The 10,624-nt window shown below is 44.6% G+C and overlaps 1 protein-coding gene across 1 annotated transcript in view; it reads right to left on the reverse strand.

Annotated features, from left to right (window-relative positions):
* The window catches only part of LOC135555777 (sterile alpha motif domain-containing protein 14-like), a 55,165-nt gene extending 48,635 nt beyond the window's left edge, over nucleotides 1-6,530 (reverse strand). The window contains exon 1 of the mRNA XM_064988502.1: nucleotides 6,014-6,530. The gene's annotated coding sequence lies outside the window, so the exon portion shown is untranslated. The remainder of the gene's footprint in view (nucleotides 1-6,013) is intronic.
* Between the last annotated feature and the right edge of the window lie 4,094 nt (nucleotides 6,531-10,624).

Raw genomic sequence — 10,624 nt, forward strand, 5'->3', positions numbered from 1 at the left:
CCATCATCTAACAAGCCTCCTCTTCTCATCTGTCTGCTGCAATGCTTAGCCCTGTGGCTGTTTCTCCCTGGAAGAACCCTCAAGGAAATCACATTAGGAATTTACCAGAAAATGAGCAGCGACCCCCCCCCCTCCCCATTTCTACTCACTCACAGATAAAAACACACTCATGCGCTAATGGGCACGTCTGCTCGGGAGCATAGTTGTCAGGGTGATTGATCGGGAGGGCTCAGCTGATCATCACACTGCTGACCCATTTCCCTGCTAGCCAGGTAATTAAACATGCAGCTAAAGAAGAGAGAATGGAGGGATGAGAGGAGAGCACAAACACACACAGGGGGTTCCACACTTTCCTAAATGAATGGCTGCATGATAAAGATGGATGATGTGTGCATTTGGGCTGGAAAGGGGTTTGAAGGTGGGTTAATGCATTGCATCTCAAATGGAGGGCGTTACACTGTCGTATGAAGTATAGACATTTTAGTGGATCAAATTGTAAATGTATCTTAGAACTAACTCCACAAATAAAATGAATAGAACATTCAGGATCAAATGAAGACACAAGGTTGTTGTAAATTAAGATGATTAAAGTTGCCCTAAGCTAGCTTGTGTTGTCCTGCGAATCACCCAATCTTGTGCCCATTAACCCCCCTATCTTATCTGTGTGTTCCAATCGACACTCTGGACAGCGTCCTTTCTACAGTGGCTTGTAAAAGTATTCACCCCCCTTGGCATTTTTCCTATTTTGTTGCAATACAACCTGAAATTAAAATCGATTTTGGGGGGGTTTGTATCATTTGATTTACACAACATGCCTACCACTTTGAAGATGCAAAATATTTTTTATTGTGAAAGAACCAAGAAATAAGACAAAAACACTTGAGCGTGCTTAACTATTCACTCGCCCCAAAGTCAATACTTTGTTGAGTCACCTTCTGCAGCATTTACAGCTGCAAGTCTCTTGAGGTATGTCTCTATAAGCTTGGCACATCCAGCCAAAGGGATTTTTGCCCATTCTTCAAGGCAAAACTGCTCCAGCTCCTTCAAGTTGGATGGGTTCCACTGGTGTACAGCAATCTTCATACCACAGATTCTCAATTGGATTGAGGTCTGGGCTTTGTTGAACCACTTGAGTGTTGCTTTAGCAGTATGCTTAGGGTCATTGTCCTGCTGGAAGGTGAACCTCCGTCCCAGTCTCAAATCTCTGGAAGACTGAAGCAGGTTTCCCTCAAGAATTTCCCTGTATTTAGCTCCATCGCTCCTTCAATTCAGTTCCCTAGTCCCTGACGATGAAAAACATACCCAGAGCATGATGCTGCCACCACCAATGCTTCACTGTGGGGAAGTGTTCTAGGGGTGATGAGAGGTGTTAGGTTTGCGCCAGACATAGCATTTTCCTTGATGGACAAAAAGCTCCATTTTAGTTTCATCTGACCAAAGTACCTTCTTCCCTATGTTTGGGGAGTCTACCACATGCCTTTTGGCGAACACCAAATGTGTTTGCTTATCCTTGCCTGGTTCGTGAGTTTTGGTGGGCGGCCCTCTCTTGGCAGGTTTGTTGTGGTGCCATATTCTTTCAATTTTTTAATAACGGATTTAATGGTATTCCGTGGGAACGTTCAAAGTTTCAGATATTTTTTTATAACCCAACCCTGATCTGTACTTCTCCACAACTTTGTGCCTGACTTGTTTGGAGAGCTCCTTGGTCTTCATGGTGCCGCATGTTTGGTGGTGCCTCTTGCACAGTGGTGTTGCAGAGATCACGTGACAGATCATGTGACACTTAGATTTCACATTACTTTATTTAACTAATTTTGTGACTTCTGAAGGTAATTGGTTTCAATGGATCTTATTTAGGGGCTTCATAGCAAAGGGGTGAATACATATGCACGCACCACTTTTTTGTTTAATATTTTTGAGATTTTTTTATTTCACTTCAGCAATTGTCTATTTTGTGTATGTCATGAAATCCAAATAAAAATCGATTTAAATTACAGGTTGTAATGCAACAAAATAGGACAAATGCCAAGGGGGATGAATACTTTCGCAAGGCACTGTACTCTACCTTATCAGACAACTCTAATGGATGGTTGCTCTGTGCTGTAATGGAGGCATGGGAAACACAGTACTGGTCATTATATGGCTACAGTAACAGTTGTAAGCATTGGACAGAATAGTTTGCTGCAGTCTGTAAGAACAGTGGGCGATTATTTTCTTTAAAAACATAGCTGGGCTTTTGTTTTTCTCTTCAAAATCCACTTCTGCCAGAACTGGCCTGGGGGTTAATCCAGCCAATAATAAACTTACTGCATTAGAGTTTGCAACAAACATCACATCTGTGAGAAACTGCCTCAAGACACTTCTGCACAACTTCGGACAAAGAAAGTATTATCCAAAAGTGCAGCGTCATCATAAATGATACCCCCTCTGTTTTTAGACATTCCGTTACCCATCTGTTAATACAGCGAGCACGAGCATCCCCTTTACGACACCATCAAGAGTCTCATGGAAGGACTCATTGAATATTGTGACACCAGATAGCTCCATGCTCCTATTGCTTCCCATGTGAAAGCCAAGCAACCACTTGGTTCCACCTATCCAGTCTTAGAGCCATGGTCAAAACGGATAGAAATGGAGATCATTTGATAGTAATGGACAGCCAGTAATTTAAATCAATGATCATCAGAGAGGATGCAGATGAGTTTAGGAGGCCATTCGATAGCATTGGAACTCAGCCTAAATCTCCCCCCGGTTTGTAGATGAAGAAGCCACTAACAGTGTGCTGACTGCACCAGCTACCAGGCCCAGAGGAAGAAGAGGGGAGGAGGAGAGGTGAGTGGGCAGGGGGCCCAGGAGAGAGAGGCCATCTGCTGCCTACTGCCCGTGGTCCTGTATCCCTGGCAGGGCAGCCCTGGTCTCCATATGGACCTAACCTGGAAGAGGGGACACCTTAGATATGCTGCTGTGTCCTGCACCTAGTTAGCACAGCACAGGAATATGTGTGTGTGGGAGGTGGATGAATGCTCTCTGTGCGTGCATGTAGGTGTGAGTTCCGGTAAGAGACAGAAAACATATTGAATGTAAAGATAAGTCCTGTATTAGAAAAGACAGACATCGATAAACAGACCAAAAGGGCAAGAAAACATGTACAAAAGTGGGATGAAAACATCAATGTTAGCTTAGTGAAGGAATCATTTTACAGCTCCACAATGACTCACTTAAAGAGATGACTAATATTGTCCGGAAATAAATAAATCATAAAGTGCTTTTTATTGTATTTTTTATTTAACTAGGCAAGTCAGTTAAGAACAAATTCTTATTTACAATGACGGCCTACACCGGACAAACCCAGATAACGCTAGGGCAATTGTGTGTCGCCCTATGGGACTCCTAATCAAGGCCGGTTGCGATACAGCCTGCATGAGTCATTATTTCGATAACCTCGTCTAGTAAGAAGTTAGTGTATCAATACGTCCACTTGTTGGGGAGAGAATAGGGACACACACAGATATTCCTGAGAGAGCAGGGTGTTGCAGTACATCACATAGAGGAAACGCCCAGAGAGAGAGCTGTGTGTGTGACAGATACAACAGTCGCACACACACACACACACCCAGTGGAGACAGAGAGAGGGAGAGGGGGGGAGTAAGAGAGAGAGAGAAAGTGTGAGAGAGAGAGAGGGAGAGAGAGAGAGAGACAGCACACAAATGGATGGGTGGTTAAAAGGAGGGAATTTACTGTCTGTAGTGTAGTGCAGCAGATGACTGAGATTAGGAGAAAGACAGTGATGAGCAGAGCATCATCCTCCATAAACCAACTAGCTAGTGAGCCGAAGCAGTACAGACAGTAGATGATTGAATAGTAGGATGTGCTGTACTGATGGTTTAAAGGGAAACAAACTGCACACAGAGACATAACATTTTTCTTCACAAGTTCATCTGAATCTAGGGAAGTAGATAAAGGCTTATTTGCCAAAATCCTGAACTCCACCTTTAAAGGTGAAAGATACTTCATATGCAATCTGCTTAAATCTGTGATTTTGGTTCAAACTATTCACGTCGCATAGTTTGTTTGGAAAAAATCATGTCACTGCCTTCCCTCCTTGGCGGGATGTCTGAGGGAATGTCTCATAGTATTAGCAGCAGAATTGAGTCTCGCTTTGCCCCACTCCGATGCTATGTGGGAAAGGAGTGGGGGCTAACAGTCGATTCTGGGGGATGCAATTTAGGCAGCGCAGGCCTCAACCCAACCCCCCACTTCCCTCTCATGACCCCTATTCCAACAAATCTATGGGGTGGCCTCTGCCAGAACATGGTTCATTAAAACATACATGAGGTGTGGACAGGACACAGATTGCCACACACACAGATATAGAGATACATGCTCTCACACACTCAACACACTCAACACACATTCATACCCAGGTCCCAAGACCGAGCGTCCCACCATGGATGACTTACAGGGACATAAAACTAGGGAGAGAAGAGAATGAGTGTTGAGGCAATATACTGTCTCTGCCTCCAGGGAATGGTCTCTATATATTTGGCAAATGGGATTTCACATGTGCGTGGGCACGTGCACACACATTAAACCTTCACAAGACTGACACACAACGTGGGTATCAACGATAATGGCCTTACGAACACACACACACACACACACACACTCTAACCCTGTGTGATATAACGATAATGTGAACAGCCGGCTTCTCAGAGGTTCGATGAAGCCGTACAACCAGTCACCCTCTTGAGGAGGAGTCAACGAGGTCAGAGAAGGTAGGGATGATGGATGAAGGGAGGGCAGGAAATATGAACCGATCACTTCCTGCAGACAGAGATAGGTTTAGGGGCTGAGTGACGGCCATGGGGCCAGACAGTTGGAGGAAAGTGGCCTATAAGAAGAGCTCAGTCCAAGATAATTTCATGTACCATTATACACTGTCCACAACTACTACACCACTACTTTATGTTGAGTCCAGGCTGGCTCCCTATGTTGACATTGTTCCACTTCCTTGTAACCTTTCCATGATAATTGATAGGTGAAACAATAGGATATAACTCCATTAAAGTTTTCTAACAAATTGAGTCCTCACAGGTCAGTGCCCATGAAGGAAAGGAAACTAGGAAATGAAGACATTTCAGACTGCAACGACACAGTCCTATGAGGTGTCATGATTTATAAGGACAGTGTATCTTTCCCCATTAGTTGCAGCATTTTACCACTGCACATGATGGGAGGGGCTTGCTCGTTAGGCTGTGTGAACATGCCGTGTCCCATCTGTGTGTTAACGTGTTAGGAACAGCACAAACAACCCTGGGGGAAGACAGACACTCTCTCACGTGGCGGCGAGAGAGAGAGATAGAAGGAAGAGGAGGACGATGGAGAGATGGAGGAAGAGAGAGAAAAAAGAGGGGGAGAGGGAGAGGGAAAGAGAGGAGAGGCAGATATTTAGAAAGATACCCAGAAAAAAAGAGAAATGCATAGAACACATTAAGCTCCTACATTTTAGAGTTAAAATATCTCACTTTCAGTGTATTGCTAAATGTTGCAACAGACCTCAGGAGAAATCAAACGAGGGGAGTGAAGGAAAACAGTGAACAGTCTCTTTAATAGCCTGACAACAACCCAGACAGAACTACATGGGTCAATGCAGCTGAATATCTAATAAGCTCTCTATTCAGTCAGGGTGAGGATGCCTTGGCTTGAGTGACCGCACCTAACAAGACAAACACATCCCAAAGCAAGCACAGCTTGTTCCCAAAAGAGGGGGTTTGTTCCCAACAACAAAAAGCATTGTCGGGGATAGGGCTGGCAGGCTCAGAGAGGAAGAGGGAGAGAGAGAGGAGCGAGAGATAGAGCGAGGACAAGCGAGGAGAACAGAGATGATAAGAGATAGGCAGAAATAGAGATGAGAACAGAGCAGGGCGGAGAGAGGAAAATGACTAGAAAACAAGATCGAAATCGAGACAACAACAAGGTAAACAGTCCGGGCGGTAAAAGCAGTGCAGCTCACCTTTAAAACGTGTTCCCCTTAGGTTGGCACTCAGTCGACATGGCAGACTGGCATAAGGCCCTCGTCTCCACTGGCAGCACGGCAGGCCGAATGCGTATCCCGGGTAACGGCAGCAGCGTTGGAAGAGACAGAACAGAATGTATCCACTGGGCAAAGGCTGGCTGCCTGCTTCCTCCTGCACAACCCAGCACTACAGAGCTCTGCTCTGCCACAGAGCACTGTCAAGGACAGCCGAGAAAGAGAGGGAGGAGGGGGGGGGGGGGTAGAGAGGGAGGAGGGAGGGGAGAGAGAGAAGTGGGAGTGGATGACAGTGTCTAAGGCAGAGCGAAAGGAAAGAGAGAAGGACGGGGTAAAGAGAGAGAGGGACAGGAGAAAAATCAAGAGAGAGAAAGAGAGTGAGGCAGGCTGAGGTAGGGACACACAAGCACACACTCAAGCACAGCTGTCTGGTATGATGGAGAAGGCAGCGCTCTCAAGCAGGTCCTGGTGATCCAGCCCTGGTGTGTGTGTGTAGGGGGAGGATGGGGGCAGTGAGAGCCTAAGGGGAGGAGGAAGAAGTAATGGAGGAGGGGGAGGAGGGAAGGAGGGGGATGTCAGTCAGCAGCACTCCATTCAGCTTATTATCAGGCCACTCAAGGAGATGTGAGATGCCTCTCTTGTCTGCCTGGGGAGACACTGAAAAGGAGGAAGAGGAGGAGGTTTAAAAGGGGATGGAGGGAGGATAAAGGAGATGTCTCTCGTCTGCCTGGGGAGACACTGAAAAGGAGGAAGAGGAGGAGGTTTAAAAGGGGATGGAGGGAGGATAAAGGAGATGTCTCTCGTCTGCCTGGGGAGACACTGAAAAGGAGGAAGAGGAAGAGGTTTAAAAGGGGATGGAGGGAGGATAAAGGAGATGTCTCTCGTCTGCCTGGGGAGACACTGAAAAGGAGGAAGAGGAGGAGGTTTAAAAGGGGATGGAGGGAGGATAAAGGAGATGTCTCTCGTCTGCCTGGGGAGACACTGAAAAGGAGGAAGAGGAGGAGGTTTAAAAGGGGATGGAGGGAGGATAAAGGAGATGTCTCTCGTCTGCCTGGGGAGACACTGAAAAGGAGGAAGAGGAGGAGGTTTAAAAGGGGATGGAGGGAGGATAAAGGAGATGTCTCTCGTCTGCCTGGGGAGACACTGAAAAGGAGGAAGTGGAGGAGGTTTAAAAGGGGATGGAGGGAGGATAAAGGAGATGTCTCATCTTCCCGGAGGAGACACTGAAAAGGAGGAAGAGGACGAGGTTTAAAAGGGCTTGGAAGGAGGATAAGGGAGATGCACTTCACAAGACAGGTGCATCCGCTACACTCCTCCAATAGAGATGTAAGTTGCGCCTGGCCATTAAGGTGGAGCTCTGGTGTGATACATTATGGCAGGGCTCGGCAACAAGCATTTTTGTTTTCTCCAGAAGAACAGGGCCCAGATTCACAAAACCGTCTTAAGTGAAATGTTTTCCTTAACTATAGACTTATTAAAGTCAAGCAAAGTTGATTTTCCTCAAAAAGGTTATTGGAAATGTTCTTGCACTATTATGTTTCTCCTTAAGCAAAAAGTTAAGAAGAAATAGAATCTTAAAAATAAAGTTTGGGGTTTTTGTTCTTAATTCCAAGATGGCTAAACCCTTGTCTTAAACTCAGGGCTGTGCGAGAATAAACTCATGAAAGCAATTTAACATGTTTAATTCACTCACAAACTTAATCTGAACATTTCAGTATTGATTATTTTGAACCCAAGAACATGTTTTAGAACAGCAGGACATATGCGAACATGATTGCCATTGCTAGCTAGATAGCGAGCTAAATTGGTAAGAAGATATTTGAGGATTCCGTAAGAAAATCATTCAATCTTTAGATATTGTTGAGGAATATCAACACCTTTTATTTCTTGAGCAGCTTTTTGCATAAGAAGTGTTTTGGGAAGCTGTGCCCAGGAATTCAGTTTAAAAGTATCCCCCATGAATAAAATGTTTTTAAAAAGTGTGTGATCGTATGTGATCGTGTCTCAATGTAATCAAGGTGTGAAATGATTGTTATTTTCAAATACAATCTCTTTTTTGGGGCTTGGTTGTGGTCAATTTGCAGTGGACAAATTATTAGAAATATATTGCACCCCCCCCCTATATCCAGTCCAAAAATAATTGGCCTGCACCTAAATGTCGTTGCTGACGTTAGCAAGTATCTCTACATATGACTCTGGTGCCCTCACTTGGCTGCATAGTTAGCTAAACGTAGACAGTTCAATTGGCTTTAGACATGCATCAATGCTTTGTCCACATGACCATCAGCAGATATTCGTATGCTGAGTACATTGTTGCATGCACATGATCCTTTGACAAATGCTTACTTCTCTGTGGTAATCTGTTTTCTCACAGTACCATGATGTGCTGTGAGTCTTTAAGCATCCGTTTTCACCAGTCCTATCTATCCTACAGGCATTTCCTGGATCATTCATACTCACCTCGCTGTTTAGCACTGAACTGTGTGTGTGCATCAGTGGAGGCTGCTGAGGGGAGGATGGCTCATAATGACTGGAATGGAGTGGAATGGAATGGTATGGTATCTAATGTATCTAATGTGTTTCATTGACTCCATTCCAGCCATTATTATGAGCTGTCCTCCCCTCAGCAGCCTCCACTGGTGGGTGTGTGTGTGTGTGTGGTGGTGCTCAGTGTGACACAAGAGCATAAATATGCCCCCGTTGAAATGAGTGAATCACTCCCCAGGCGTTGCTGCTGATCTCTCATAAAGCTCTATTCAAATTCTGGCCCTTCCTCTTTCCTCAGCTTGGGTCTTGTTGTACTAACTCATGTCCTCCTCACATACACACCCTAACCGTCTGTAATCATCAACTATTATTTGAGTCAAGTTGTCTATTTATGTGCTGTATCTCACACATTAGCCTACATAAAGGACATACGTGCACGCTGTCTTAGTACACACTCCACCAGGTAGATACATTGATGCATTCAGCGCACACATGCACAAACACATGCACACACTAAATACATGCACACGCACAAACACATGCACACACTAAATACATGCACACACCCGCTCACCCTCATTGCTTTGTCAATTTACACATCCGCATACTGTTCCAATGCGGTGATACTGCCAGAGAATTCAAATGTATCAGAGGGACATGGGGGAGGAACAGAGCACATACACACGCACACTAAAATAGAACCTTGAAAATACCTACAAAATAAAGGATGGCTACGTCTAACTGATACCAGGAATATCTCTTAAGTTGTAAAGGTTTATCATATAGAACATACGGATATGGTTCGTATACCTCTTCACATGGCATTGTTTTCAACCAGTCTTACCAACACAAGGGGGAGATCCTGATGAGATGTAAATGAGATGCTGCAACCACCCTAATATTGTTAGCTGCTGTCAGGGGTGTGGGGAGGAGCTGGGAGTGTAGACTGCAGGATGGTATAATTTGGTCATCAAGGTTCTGGCGCCAACTAGTGTCTACTTACCAACATTACTGTAATGAAGAACAACAACATGTACAATTGAAGTCAGAAGTTGACATACCCCTTAGCCAAATACATTTAAACTTTGTTTTTCACAACTCCTGACATTTAATCCTAGTAAAACATCCTTTCTTAGGTCAGTTAGTATCACCACTTTGTTTTAAGAATGTGAAATGTCAGAATAATAGTATTCCCAATGGGTCAGAAGTTTACATAAACTCAATTAGTATTTGGTAGCATTGCCTTTAAATTGTTTAACTTGGGTCAAATGTTTTGGGTAGCCTTCCACAAGCTTCCCACAATAAGTTGGGTGAATTTTGGCCCATTCCTCCTGACATAGCTGGTTGTAACTGAGTCAGATTTGTAGGCCTCCTTGCTCGCACACGCTTTTTCAGTTCTGTCCACAAATTTTCTACAGGATTGAGGTCAAGACCTTGTGATGGCCACTCCAATACCTTGAGTTTGTTGTCCTTAAGCCATTTTGCAACAACTTTGGGAGTATGCTTGGGGTCATTGTCCATTTGGAAGACCCATTTGCGACCAAGCACAAAAAGTACATTATTTGTCCCCATGTGCAGTTACAAACCGTAGTCTGTCTTTTTTATGGCGGTTTTGGAGCAGTGGCTTCTTCCTTGCTGAGTGACCTTTCAGGTTATGTCGATATAGGGCTCATTTTACTGTGGATATAGATACTTTTGTACCTGTTTCTTTCAGCATCTTCACAAGGTCCTTTGCTGTTGTTCTGGGATTGATTTGCACTTTTCGCACCAAAGTACGTTCATCTCTAGGAGACAGAATGAGTCTCCTTCCTCAGCGGCATGACGTCTGCGTGGTCCCATGGTGATTATACTTGCATACTATTGTTTGTACAGATGAACATGGTACCTTCAGGCGTTTGGAAATTGCTCCCAAGTATGAACCAGACTTGTGGAGGTCTACTTTTTTTCTGTCTTGGCTGATTTCTTTTGATTTTCCCATGATGTCAAGCAAAGAGGCACTGAGTTTGAAGGAAGGCCTGGAAATACATCCACAGGTCCACCTCCAATTGACTCAAATGATGTCAATTAGCCTGTCAGAAGATTCTAAAGCCATTACATCATCTTCTG

This window comes from Oncorhynchus masou, chromosome 15, assembly GCF_036934945.1.
Source record: "Oncorhynchus masou masou isolate Uvic2021 chromosome 15, UVic_Omas_1.1, whole genome shotgun sequence".
Taxonomy (NCBI): domain Eukaryota; kingdom Metazoa; phylum Chordata; class Actinopteri; order Salmoniformes; family Salmonidae; genus Oncorhynchus; species Oncorhynchus masou.